This window comes from Convolutriloba macropyga, chromosome 3, assembly GCF_964194025.1.
Source record: "Convolutriloba macropyga chromosome 3, txConMacr16.3, whole genome shotgun sequence".
NCBI lineage: Eukaryota > Metazoa > Xenacoelomorpha > Acoela > Convolutidae > Convolutriloba > Convolutriloba macropyga.
Genome location: NC_134470.1, coordinates 26,767,515 through 26,781,446, shown reverse-complemented (window position 1 = coordinate 26,781,446; position 13,932 = coordinate 26,767,515). Strand labels below are relative to the sequence as shown.

General features: G+C 37.2%; 1 protein-coding gene across 2 annotated transcripts in view; it reads right to left on the bottom strand.

The window, feature by feature from the left end:
- LOC142336116 (uncharacterized) overlaps nucleotides 1-13,932 on the bottom strand; it is a 186,516-nt gene that overhangs the window by 36,663 nt on the left and 135,921 nt on the right. The window lies entirely within an intron of this gene.

Below are 13,932 nucleotides of genomic sequence, written 5' to 3'. Positions count from 1 at the left end.
AAAACGTTTTTCAATGATTAAACAGGTACCTGGCGAAAAACGTAAATGGTCACTTTTCTCAACCTTCCAATCCCTTGTAAAGTCATCCTATAGCATAACGGCACTCCCACTGAAACTACCACACAGTTTAATGAAGAAAAATGGGGTCCAAAATTTTTTCGCCTTAATTTTATTTTTCTCTCGGGCATAATCGGAAAGTTTCATATCAACTTTACCGTCGATAACGTGTTTGAAATACTCGTTTCCAGAAAAAAAGTTCAATGATCGTTTCAATGGTTCATTCTGTACACAACAAATGAGAATCACTTGGTAAGCATTAAAAAGGGTCATAAAAAAGCATCCAGAGGGTTCCTGCTTATGATATATAATGTTATAATCGACTTTTTGTTCTGTAAATGAGACTTTCTGTGAGTGCATTCACTTTGAATCATTAATAGGTAGCAAGGACACAAAAAACCAAATCCAAGTAACCAATTGAGAGGGAAAAGGCAGATAGTCCCCCCAATAAAATCAATCATACGTTTTGTGTTACGATATTATAACGTTTTTCAACGATTAAACAGGTACCTGGCGAAAAACGTAAATGGTCACTTTTCTCAACCTTCCAAACCCTTGTAAAGTCATCCTATAGCATAAAGGCACCCCTACTGAAACTACCACACAGTTTAAGGAAGAAAAACTGGGTCCAAAATTTTTTCGCTTGAAAGTTATTTTTCTCTCGGGCCTAATCGGAAAGTTTCATATCAACTTTACCGTCGATAACGTGTTTGAAATACTCGTTTCCAGAAAAAAAGTTCAATGGTCGTTTCAATGGTTCATTCTGTTCACACCAGGTGTGAATCACTTGGTAAGCATTAAAAAAGATCATAAAAAAGCATCCAGAGCGTTCCTGCTTATGATATATAATGTTATAATCAACTTTTTGTTCTGTAAATGAGATTTTTCTGTGAGTCCATTCACTTTGAATCATTAATAGGTAGCAAAGATACAAAGAACCAAATGCAAGTAACGAGTTGAGAGGGCAAAAGCAGATAGTCCCCCCAATATAGTCAATCATACGTTTTGTGTTACGATATTATAACGTTTTTCAATGATTAAACAGGTACCTGGTGAAAAACGTAAATGGTCACTTTTCTCAACCTTCCAATCCCTTGTAAAGTCACCCTGTAGCATAAAGGCACTCCTATTGAAACTAACACACAGCTTAAGGAAGAAAAATAGGGTCCAAATATTTTTTGCCTTAAAATTTTTTTTCTCTCTGGCCTAATCGGAAAGTTTCTTATCAACTTTACTGTCGATAACGTGTTTGAGATACTCGTTTCCACAAAAAAAGCTCAATGATCGTTTCAATGGATTGTTCTGTTCACACTAAGTGTGAAACACTTGGTAAGAGCTGAAAAAAGGCCATAAAAAGCATCCAGAGCGTTCTAGTTTATGATAAATAATGTTTTAATCGACTTTTTGTTCTGTAATTGAGACTTTCGTTGTAATTTTTGTAAGGCTCTATAACTGTCTTTACCAAAATAGATAGTAAATTAATTTGTCAAAAAATCTTTTGGGACACAAAACTGCGATTCAGGGGTTTGCATGAGTTATGAATTACTTTTTTTTTAAACTTTTCTGCTTTTGGTTTATTTTCTGCCACAACAAATGGGATAAGCTTTCTTAACGTTTACTACACTCTTTTGATCCTTCTTCATGGCAAAACCTAATTAGGCCAATTGGGTACTGGTTTCAAAATAATAAAAAAAGTTGTGTCTATGAGCAACAAATGAAGTGGATAATTGCTCACTGACATGAAATCAGCTTCCTTTAAATTTTAGAAGGAGCTGCTATCTTTTGAATTTTTTGACAGTTTAAAGGCCGTAAAACGCCACTATTAGATCACTAACAAACAATTGCGGTGTTTGGTAGAAAACAGGCTGTTCAATTATCTTTCAAGTATAAAAATTGGACAGCAATTTCCTGACAGCTAACACAAAACCAAAAACTAAGTGTCGCTGATTTTTTGTCTTTTTACAATAATTCTTTAAGCATTATAGACAGGAACCGTAGGAAAAGTGTCAAGTTGGCGTGTTGTCCTCCTCTGTGTTTGCAGGTCACTAGGTTAAAAAAAACTTTTGTATGGTGTTGCTTTTTTGAGTGCAATGGAAATGTAAAAAATGTGTTTGTACAAAACTATGCTGCATCTACGTCGTGCAATTATTTTTGTTGCCGGTAGCCTATTTCAGGCACCCGTCTGCGATTATCCTTCAGTTTTTAGGAATTCAAGTGACCGCTGTTTTGAAATTTTGGCAATTCTTTCACTGTTTAGGTATTTCGTAAAACTAGCAGTACTCGGTTGTGCTATTTTTCAAAAAACGTATTTACAAAGATTCTACATGAAACATGCGTTTGAAGATGATGCGAAAACCATGTTAGCAAATCATATCCAGCAAGAACATCAAGGAGAGCCTACACTGTGACTCGATTTGTGTTGCGTTAGCGTTTCTTTTTCGTAGAGCGTTTTTTCACGCAGGAACAGGCCTTATTGTGTCATGAATAAATGGTGTACGTCTCAGTAATATTGAAATATCTCAGTGAATACTGAACGAATTTAAGCGAACGTAGGCTTGTTTTGTCGTGCATGGAACCGTCTCGCCGGTTGATAGTGGTTGCAGCTGTAGCTCGGCGAGGTCGATGAGAATTTTTAGCGGTAAAACGGAAATTACCCTATTTTGGGTACTTTTCGGAGCGGCCGATTTTCGAAACTTCAAAATGAGTGATTTAAGCTACAGATAATGGTTCTGCAGCTTCGTCCTCATGCCTGGAGTCCGTTGCGTATGTTTTCCTATGTACTTTTCCGGAGTTTAGGGGTTCAATTTTCACTCTGCACGTGCCGTACCCCCATTTTTCACAAAAACGTGCCCTTAAGGCAGAGGTGTTTTGGTGTCAAATAATTGGTGTTTTGGTGTTTTGGTGTCAAATTGGTGTTTTGGTGTCAAATAAATTGGTGTTTTGGTGTCAAATAATTGCCTATGACACCCAGTATTATGTACTGATGGAATTGTAATGTAGTGTGTACAAGTATTTCAATGTTGACATTGAAAATTTTGACGATCCAGGTCACGTACCAGGTGGATTATTTGACCTGGTACGAAACGCTAATTTTGCAATATCTCCACGAAAACTTAACCGATTTTAGTTTGTGATGGCTCGTTGAACTTGTCTTAAGCTCTAGTTTAGTTTGCTATACGGTTTGTGATAATTCGTCCAGCCGTTACGAAAAGATAGTCCATGACAGGTCAAGCCTGATTTGACCTGAAATTCGACCTATTTTACCTGTTTCTGCTTATAAAACAACGTTCCCGAGTTCTGTTTGTGATATTTTGTGAATTTGTTTGATTGTTTGTGAATAGGCCCTGAACCGCGGTTCAATTTGATATAGGAGCCGCTAATTTTGGTGCGTTCACCGTTGAGTTATTCAACTGTGAATACCAGCCCAATTTACCTATGAAAATGGGCCCTGGTACAGCGCCTTTGATCTTTAATAACTCGTGCGCGAATGTTCCGATTTTAAATTTGGTTAGTGCGTTTAACAGGTCTTGAACTGAGGTTTATCTTGATATAAGGTTCATTCATTTTGGTCCAGGCATCTTGGAGTTATTGGCCTGGACATGACCCTTCCGGTGTACCCATGAAATGGGCCCTAGTTTGGTACATTTGATCTTTAAAAACTCGTGAATGAATGGTTCGATTTCAATTGTGTTTCGTGCATTTAAGAGGGCTTCAACTGAGGTTTGTTTTGATATAAGGGTCGTTTATTTTGGTCCAGGCATCTTGGAGTTATTGGCCTAGACATACCCGTCATTTAGCCCATCAAATATGGGCTTTGGTACAGTACCTATAACCCTTAATAACTCCTAGTGTAGTTGTTCAATTTTATTTTTATTTGGTGCGTTCAACAGATAATAAATTGACGTTTCTGTTGGTATAAGGCTCGTATAATTTGATTCAGCCGTCTTTGAGAAATTGGTACCGAAATACCCTCCCATTTTGCCCATTTTGACCCATTTTTTGACCCGAAAATTGATAGTTATTCATTGATTTTTCATCAAAATGGTATCTAATGGCCACCGTTAGGTTAATATTAGTGAACTATGACTGATACAGGTCTGTCAATGTCGTTGCTGGGGTCAGCGTAACTTTATAACAGTAATTTTGTTATAGAAATGCCCTATTTCAGATTTTGAATCTTGAAATTCTTGAACTTTGACATTTGCATTTTGCATTATCGACTACACAGACCAACATCATCTTCACAACCAATACAGTAAGTTGCAGTACTGTCTTTTTCATGCTATCCGTGTCGTAGGTGTTTCAAAAAATGTGTTAGTGGTTCAGTTGTAGAATTGAGACCACAGTTGTGTAGCCGTAATTTTGCTTGGTGTAGCAATCTTAGTAACAAATTGCAATCTGTGTGTTATCTGAAAATTAAATAGAAATACCAGACAGTATTATATAATAGTCTATTCGAAAGGAATCAACCGGGGGTAGCCTCGGTATTGTTGTAGAAAAGTTTGTTTGGGGGTGTATGTGCTTGGAGTGGTTGCCTCCATTTGGGTTTAATGCTGACATTTGTAATCTAAGTTGTTTTTTGTTTTTAGCCCGACCACCATGAGGTAAATTTCTCCGCTTTATTTTGTTCAAAATGACTGCTTAGGGTAGCTTAGACAGTCACTGCCACTATAACTGCGCAAAAAAGAAATTTTTTGTCAGAATCCTCTAAAATTTTTGTCATTTTTTTCAGCTGTTTTTTATCAACGCCAAATTATGGACTGTATTTTTAAATGCGGGGCCCTGCCGTTCTGTACGCTAGGGATGTTTCTTGTTGAGTCATTATTGTAAGGCAAAATTACTTTTTGAACTTGCTCTGACATCAGTTCTCAAAATATTTTTGTAGGATAGCTATTACGAATTTTTTTTGCAATTGTTTTTTGGCCCAACCTTTTGCGTGACTGATGTCTAAACTGATCTCCCTAACAGCTAACAGGAACGAGTTCTTTCTCCTAATTTCCAAAAAAATAGGATAAGAATGCATACGTGAAAGCATACAGTTTCTACCAGTCAGTTAAATTCTCCGAAAGTTTTTTTTTTAATTCTGCTGCTAATCCAAATCATTGGAGTTAGTCTTTCTCATCGTTATCCCATATCTAAGGGCTGCGCCAGAACTGTATAGGCTCCTTTCTGCCAAGTCGATTTTTTCCAGGGCACACCTGTTTTCACTTCCCGAAATACTTACTTTCTAAATACTTTTTTCTGTTTACTTATTTAGGTATTGCTCTAGGCATTTTTGTTTAGTAAAAAAATGAGCCTCCAGCGGTCAAACAAACCCAGTACCTCAAAGGGCAATAGCAACAAGGTCCCCTTGCGTGCAAAGTCTTCGAGAAACAAAGAGAGTGATATTGCTTTTCCACCCGATCACCGCTTTCTTGTCTATTTCGAATGTGATGGAAAGTTCGATATCGTAAAGCCAAATCATACCAGTTGGCCAAAACATATGAGCAGCTCAGTTAAGTTGTCGATGAGATCCGAGGACGTGCCTTTCAAATCGGATAAGAATCCAAAAATTTTTGTGAACGGTCTTGTCGTAACGAATGGTCCCGAAGAGATTCTGACCCGCGTTGGAAACAAATTGAATGTTTTGCTATCGGAAGGTGTAGAACCTAGGGACATGAATGTTACTCAGGTGTTTCAACAGGCATACGATGATATTGAAATTGAAAAGAAGACATCAAGTCAGGTCAGAAATGATGAAGTTATCGAGCAACCATTTGAAAGTTGTGATAGCGATTATTCGACTGATGACGCTGACGAGCCAGACCTGCCTGACCTAGAAGTTCAAAAGGCCAAAAGTGTTAAGAACATTGGCACTGTGATGTTTTGATAGACGAAGGAGAAGTTAAAGCTAGACTCCTTATTCTTTTTTTATTTATTTCATTTTTTTAAAAAAAATTTGGGCTGCTAACCTTAATCATCAATTCTGCTAAGAGTTTATTCTCAAGATTGGAGCTTGATGCCTTTAATTAGATCCAACAGCAAAAAGTAGGCAAAAGCTTGATTATAACTCAGAACAAAAGTTAGGGTAAGAGTAAAGGGCGCAAAAATAGTTCGTAGCAACCAGATTGAATAATTGTTTTTAGGGCGATTTAGTGAAACGATTCGATCGAGTTATTAGCAGACTAGAGTCCCGAATGGACAGAAGTGACCGTCTCTTAGATGATCTGACAAAATTTTCGAGGCGCGCTTTGGACGAGATATATCGGATCTCCGAAACTCCCGTTGCGCTTTCACGGAACATGGTTGATAAAGATAATGGAACGGAAGAGGAGCCCAACCAGCCAGAATTGGTGTTCAACGGTCTGAATCTTTACAATCAAGGTGGCGTTTCTTTCGTCGAAAAGGCTTTCAACATTGTTAAGGTTTTGTGGAATGACGATGAGCGACGAACACTCTGTATTGACCCCAAAAAGGTTTTAGATCCCAAGAACGGTCGTGTTGCTTCTGACCAGGAGAGGACTGAGCTCTACCAAAGAGCCATCCAGTTTGTTTTCGGAGACCAGTATACTAATAAACTATATCGCGATACACTAAAATTGGTTAATCAGCGACTACGTGAAAAAAGAGCATCAGGTGTTCTCGGTTCTGATAGCCAAAAGTAGTTCTGGTTGGAGGGAACTATTCTTTGATGTGGAAAATTTTTTCAAGCTGCATTACTTTTTGTAATATTCTCGCTCTTTGTGTATATATAGGATGCTTCTGTTTGATGAAAGTGTAAATTTATTGAAAAAATACGACGTTAGGTTTGATTGACTCCTATGAATATTGCTTTTGATTATGAAATGTTACAAAGTTGTCCTAAAGTTTTGCGGATGTTGAAATTTTGTTTTCTTTCCAATGTTAAATTCAGCCTTCCTGATAAGTCCCTCCGAGTCTTTGTTGTTCCTATTTGGCCTAAATGACTTAATTTTTATTTGGAAATTTCTTGTTGCTAAGCTAAGCATTTTTTCAGTTAATTGAAATGAGCTACCACTTTAAAGATTTGAGAAGTGTTCTAAGTGGTATAGAAACTATTGAAGGTTCCTTGCGTCGAAGCAATGCCCTGGAAGTTGAAGCACGTAACCGAATGCTCGAAGTCTGGAAGCGACTGAAAGAACTCGTAAGTATTGCACAAGTTTTGATATACTGGCTTTTCTACAATTTTATTTGGTTGGTAGCAACCAACATTTTTTTTGTCTTGACTTTTGAATAGAACGATAGAGGTGTGAGAGCTCAGAGGGCTGCAGTTGATCAGAAACTGTTCTATAAAGGAGTCGATTTGTTGAGTTATGATGGCTGTCGTCATGACTATGCTGCAGTTGGAAGGTTTCTTGCACGCTCAATTCAATCAAAAGAGGAACGTTTGGAGTTTTGTTGGTTCGTCCAGAGAAACAACTTGAGGCACTGTGCAAGAAAATTAGCATCAGCTGACGATGAGAAATTTTTCAAAGGTTTTTTTGCAACTTTTTTTGGAGTTTTTTTTCTTTTTTGACTGTTTTTTTGTTTCAGAAGCTGTCAAGCTAATCTGCGGAGTCTCTACGCTCTTCGACGAGCAAAAGACGCAGCAAATTCTCTAGGGCGTCATGAAAAGGCTGAAATTAATAAACAAAATCTTTGCTGAATTGTTTTTATTAAAATTTCTGGTTTTCCATGCACTCTAAACTGTCTTCGCTTTTGCATTTTGGGTTGCGGTCTACTAATATAGGTCTTGTTTCCAGATGAAATGTCTGTTCTCGATTTCAAAAAGTATAAGCTATACCTTCCAGCAGCTCAACAACTAGTCAAACTGCCTATTACCTGGAGTGAGCTAGCTTTCATAGATGCTAAATTAACAAAGAAATGGGTGAACTTTGGTGAAATTGAGGCTCACAACGTTTGTTTGACTCTCGACTACATGCCAGACTACTTTAAAGATGTTAAGGCTTTCCTGGATTCAGAGTATGGCAAAAGTCTGAAGTTGATCAGGTACAGTTGTGTTGACTACTTAAAAGATGTAAGTTTCTCTCAATTAGGCGTGTTTGCGAAATGCGATATAAACTCTAAATTGGAGCTTCCAGGCTTGATAGGGTATCTTGTTGATATAAAAGAGGATGAAATAATTCCAGGTTTTAATGATTTTTCAGTAATTGAAAGTTCAAGAGTGGGCGTTCAATGGTTATTGCTTGGTCCAATTTCATTCGTAAATGCATCATGCCGTCCTAATGTAGCTTACGTAAATGAGAAAAATTTGATGGTTTGTGTACCATTGCGCGAAACAAAAGCAGGCGAAGAGCTTACCATATCCTATCAAAATCATCTTTTTGGGCCGAACAACGAGTTTTGTCTATGTCCCTACAAAAATTTACATGGAAACATTTTCCGGAATTAGCTGTAAAGCAAAGAAAAGTTACTAAAAAGAATAAAGGAATTGATTTGGCACCAAATCCGATAAATCGTTTTTCTCGGCAAGGTTTTCCTTCTCGCCTAAGAATGTTTTTTCCCGAGAATAGAATATGCGAAAATCTGAATTTAATAACTTATGAGTCATTTTTTGCTTGGTCTGACGACAGTAGAGATTTGGAACGGTCGACTTTAACTCCAATTGAGGAAACTTTTCAAAACCTAACTGAATCGGATGATGCATCAACAGATGATATAGACTCGCCCTCGTCTCCGAACCAAAATCAAGTGGAAGCTTTCCGTTGTTCATCGCCTGTTAACCTCCAAAATTTTGAAGAGGGAAAATTTTGTGATAAAATTGATGAAAATCTACCCGCCCCCATTTCCTTGGATTTTAACTTGTACGAAGGAGCCAACGTCACGCACCATGAGTTCATTCAAAAGTTTTCTAGCCTTTCAAATAAGCATAAGCTCTCGGATGTTGTAAAAACTGATTTTCTGAGGTTTTTTGCAAGCGTTTTGCCCTACCCCAATAATCTTTGCTGATATTCCCGCCACAAACCTTCCGTTGGTAACAAGTACATCTTTTGGTTCGTCAAAGTTGCTTATGATTGATCTCATTCCGCAACTTAATCGTATTGTCAAGAAAAATATTTCTTATATTCAGCAGTCCTGGTCGAATCTGTGTAATTGGGAAACCCCTACTGACGCATTTTGCAAGTCTGAACTGCAGCTGGTTTTCAATACAGATGGAGCTCCAATTTTCAAGTCAAGTAAACTTTCTGTGTGGCCTACTTGGGTTCAGATTTTTAATTTGCCCCCTGTTTTAAGATCTTCTTACTCAAATATCTGTCTTTTGGCGCTTTGGTATGGCGAGTCGAAGCCCGACTTTGATGACATGCTACAAAGAGTATGTCTTGAGTTAGAAAGTTTTTCGAATGGTGTGTTATTTGAGTCCATTGGTCGTGTTTTTTTAAGATATCGGAGTATTGTTTGTGAAGAAGTGTCTAAGCCCTTCATTCTTCGAGAAAAAAACACGTTTCAAGCTTGTGGCGAGCTTGCTGAAAAAAGACGAATTGCTGTCAACGGTGTAAAATCGATCACTCCACTGAGTAAGTTTTTTAATTCACCATGGGATTTTGTTATAGATCCTATGCATCAAGTTTGTTTAGGTACTGCAAAAATTTTATCTAAGTTTCTGATTTCCCTAGCGAAGGGAGGTACTCTAAAAGAGCTGGAAAATCTTGTCTCTAATTGTAAAATTCCTTTTGATATATTGCACCGCACGAAAAATTTGAAAGATCTTACATTTTGGAAGGCATTCGACTTTAAGCTGTTCTTTTTCCATATTGGCCCCTTAGTGTTTGATAATTTAAACGTCTCAAACATTTAATTTGAGAGCTTTTGCAAGTTAAGTTTTGCAATTAGGCTGTTGTCTGATGGAAGTTTTGATGTTGAATATCTTCAGCCTGCCGATGCTTTGATTAATTCGTACTTTGAAAATTTCCTTGATTTGTATGGACTCGAATCCCAATCCTTCAATTTTCACACAATGCGTCACTTAGTTGAGCAGGTCCGCCGAAATGGTCCCCTTTGGCTTTTTTCCGCTATTTTTTTTGAATCAGCAAACCATCAATTACTATCTGCCCTCTCCGGAACAATAAAGAACCCAGAAAAAATGGTCGATCGGTTTTTAAAGCAACAAAATTCTCTAGATGAGTTAGATATAACTAGTGTAAAAGTTTCATGCATCGAAAGTTTTACGAAATTAGCTAGCGAAATAAAAATTTACTGTGAAGAAAAAATTGCTACAAAAACTTTTACTCGGTACGTGAATGATATTGGAAAAAAATTTTGTTCGCTCTCTTATACTAGACTAAACGACAATGTTAGTGAAAGTGTTGTTCAATTGAAAGACAAAAAATTTGTTCAGATTCAGTGTTTTGCGAAAATTGAAGACGATATATAAGCGGTCGTAAGGTATTATACAAATATTTCAAAACTCAATATTCTCCCGGAAAGTGTAACCACTTTTTGTGAAGTTTTATATGAAGTAAAAAACTTGGGACCCCTAGAGTTGTGCTCTGTTGCTAACTTATGCTATAAAGTGGTTGCTCTTCCCGTTTGTGAGGGTTTAAAAATCAGCGTGATGAAGGAGGGACATAATTAGCTTATAATCAATATGCTTTTTTTCGATCTATTGATTGTAGAATCAATAGCATTCAAGTTTTAAGTAATCTTTTTGTCGGATTTTTTGGCGTTCTTTTATTTGTTTTCTCGCTAATCTTATATATCAAAGAACTCAAGATACTGCATAGACTGTTTAGGGGCTCCTACCAGGCGAACTCAACAATGGCGTGTTAAATAGTAAGTGATCTTATCAAACAAAATTTTTCCATCAAATTTTGGAACAGTTTTCTTTTTGGCAGCTTCTAAGCAATTGAAAGGTTCTTTAAAAATTTGAATATTATTGGCAAGTGACTGTCTAAGCTATCTTTTTCTGTTTATCTGTTTAATGTTTGTTGTTGTCTTTTGTTATATAAAATTTTGTTTAGTTCAATACTGGTCATCGGAGATTCAAATACCAGACATTTGAAACAAGACATATATTACGACTCTTTGCTATCGAAGTTCCAAATCGACGTTCTGGCAATGAGCGACATGAGATCCCACGAGCTTGGCCCTTACGTTAGCCTAGCCGCAAGGCAATATGATACAGTTGTGGTGGCTGTTGGAAACAATGATTTAGCTGATTTCTTTAACATCCCTGCCAAACCCCCCAAAGAAGTTGCGCTCAATCTTGCTAGTTTTGCGAACTGTACCGCGCGGGACGGCACGCAAGTTTTCGTGATAGGAGTGTGGAAACGCAGCGATATGTGCCCTGTTGCCGTAGAGACCGTTAATACTATGTTGCATGATATTCTGGGAAAAAATTACGTTGCTCCAAAACTGAAACCCAAGCATTTCGAACTAAGTGACCCGTGCCACCTCACTAATGACGGAAAACTGGACTTTCTTGCTTTGTTGAATCGGCTTATTTGTACTAGAGTCTTTAAATAAGTGCCTCTGTGTCAATGAGTTCCTGGTTGAGTTAATTTAATTCTAGCTCCCTGTATTTCTTTTTTCCGATGCAAGACTAATTGTAGAATTAGTCTCTTCCTTAAGGTTTATTGTTTTCGTTAAGGTTAATTGTAGAATTGGCCTTTTTCATTTTTATAAACTTGATTTTTGTGCCTCTAATCTATTGGTGATAAGTTGCTAATCTGCAAAGTGATACTGTCTGATTTAACTGTCTCCTGCCTTCGCATTTTTATTGAAAAGTTTGTTTTGATTCTTTGATTGAAAATGATTTTCAAATTCTCTTTTCTTTGTAACTTGCATAAATTCCAGATTTGTGTGTTGTTAAAAAATAGCTGTTTGTCCATGTATGACGCGCTGTGATGAAAATACTTGATCTTTAGCCTCGATTTAGTTTGATGTAGTGGTTGATCAGATATGCTGTGATAAATCCTTTGGCATGTTTGCGAGCTTTTTATTTTTTATTTCATTTGCATGAATCTCTGGTTTAATTTGCTAAATCATAAATTTTTTCTACTGTCTATGACGCGCTGTGATGAGTTTATTAGAGCAGCTTTTAGCTCTATTTGTATCTGCCCTGTTCCGAATTTATAACGCCATTTAATTGCTGGTTGCTTTTTCACAATCTCTTTGTCTCTGGTCTTGATTTTGCTGTTAATTTTGTGGTCTTTGTTGAGTTTTTGTGTTTGCTGCTTTTCAAATTGGGCAGTGGTGATTATTAACTGCTCATTTGAAAGCGTCCTCTTGGTCCTTGAGTCCACTGATTCTGTTTTGTGTTGGTATGGTGGTTCTTTGCTTTTGTTTTTGATGGTCTTATATTTTTCGTTATATCGTTATGTTTGTCAGTGTTCGTTTTTATTGTTGTAATTTTCAATTCAAGTCTTTTGTGCCTTTTGTTTATTGTTTGTTGATTTTGATTGTTCATGACGCGCTGTGATGAGTTTCTTGGAGCTGATTTTTGATTCCTAAGATTAACCTGGGCCTGCACTGCATTTAGAGGCATTTATTTGGTTATTGCATTTTTAGAATCTAGTTGTCTCTGGTCTGTTTTTTGTCTTGGTGAGATTCGATATTGCTATTTAGATGTGTTCTTTGTTCATTTTGTTTGTCTCCTGCTTTAGTAATTAGGCAGTGGTGATTTTAACTGCTCATTTGAAAGCGTTTTTGTTGTCCTGGCGTCCGTTGGTTCTGTTTTGTGTTGTTCTATGGGTTTTTCTTTCGATTCAATCTTGTACTTTACTCGTTTCTTGTTTGATTTTACCCGGGTTTTATTTCGCAGATAATTTCTGATCGTGTTCCTTCACTTTCATTACATTCGTTTTCTGTGCCTATTTAAATTGGTGCTCATTTTGTTGTTCACTCGTTTTGTGTTGGTTTGTTTTTTTCTTGCTTCGATCTTTGGTTCAAATAATTGCTTTTTTAGGTCTTGGTTCCTCCTGGTCCGCTGTTTTCTTCGGAGCGGCTCCTGTCTGCTCATGCTCAAAATCCATGTCCGTTTTTGCTTTTGCTCTTGCTTTGGTGTTTGCTTTCATATTTTTTTCTCATTAACTGATAACTTCTGAGCGCGTCATTTCATTGTTGATGTTTTACCATTGTCTTTATAATGCCTTATATGTTCTTTTTACACGTCTTTTCACCAGTGATGCCACATTTTTGCCGTTCTCATTTTTCTACCTTTGTGCGCTGTGATGAAAACTGAAAAGTTTCTGAGCGCTCTTTGGTTAATTGTACCATTTCATTGGCATTTTCCTTTATGGTCCATTGATTCTAACGTTCATTCTCGCTTTTTGTCACTGACATTTTTTTCTTCTATTTTCCATTTATGTGCAGTGATGGGAACACAGTTTTCTGAGCGCTAGCTCGAGTTTCGTTTTTGTCGTTCTTTGCTATTTTCTTATGTTTCTTTTGTTATCTCATCTTGTGGGCCATTGATATGGTGTTTTCACACAAGTTTTCTGAGCGATGACAAGAATGAAATGAAATCGGCATTTTGGTTTGTGATTATAGACTTTCTGATGGTTTGCTATCAGTCATTTCTCTCCGTCTTTTTTGTTTTGACTTTTTTGTTTTTCACTGGTCACAGGTCTTATTTCTAATTTATTCCAATGATGCGCTATGATGAGAACAAAATTTCCTGAGCGCTTACCTTGATGAAGTGAAATCAATTTGCACTCTCTCCCTCTGTCACTTCTCTCTCACTCCTTCTCTCCCTCTCACTCCTTGCTTTGTTTCTTTTTTCTTTCGCTTCTCCCTCTCTCTCTCTCGCTCTTTTGTTTTTGCTTCGCTCGCTTCCATACTCTGTCTGTCTGTTTGTTGCCTTCTGGGCAATTGTTCCTTTCCTCTCTCTCTCCCTATCTTGCCTTATGGCAAGGGCTTTTCTTTCTAGGGGTGCCTTCT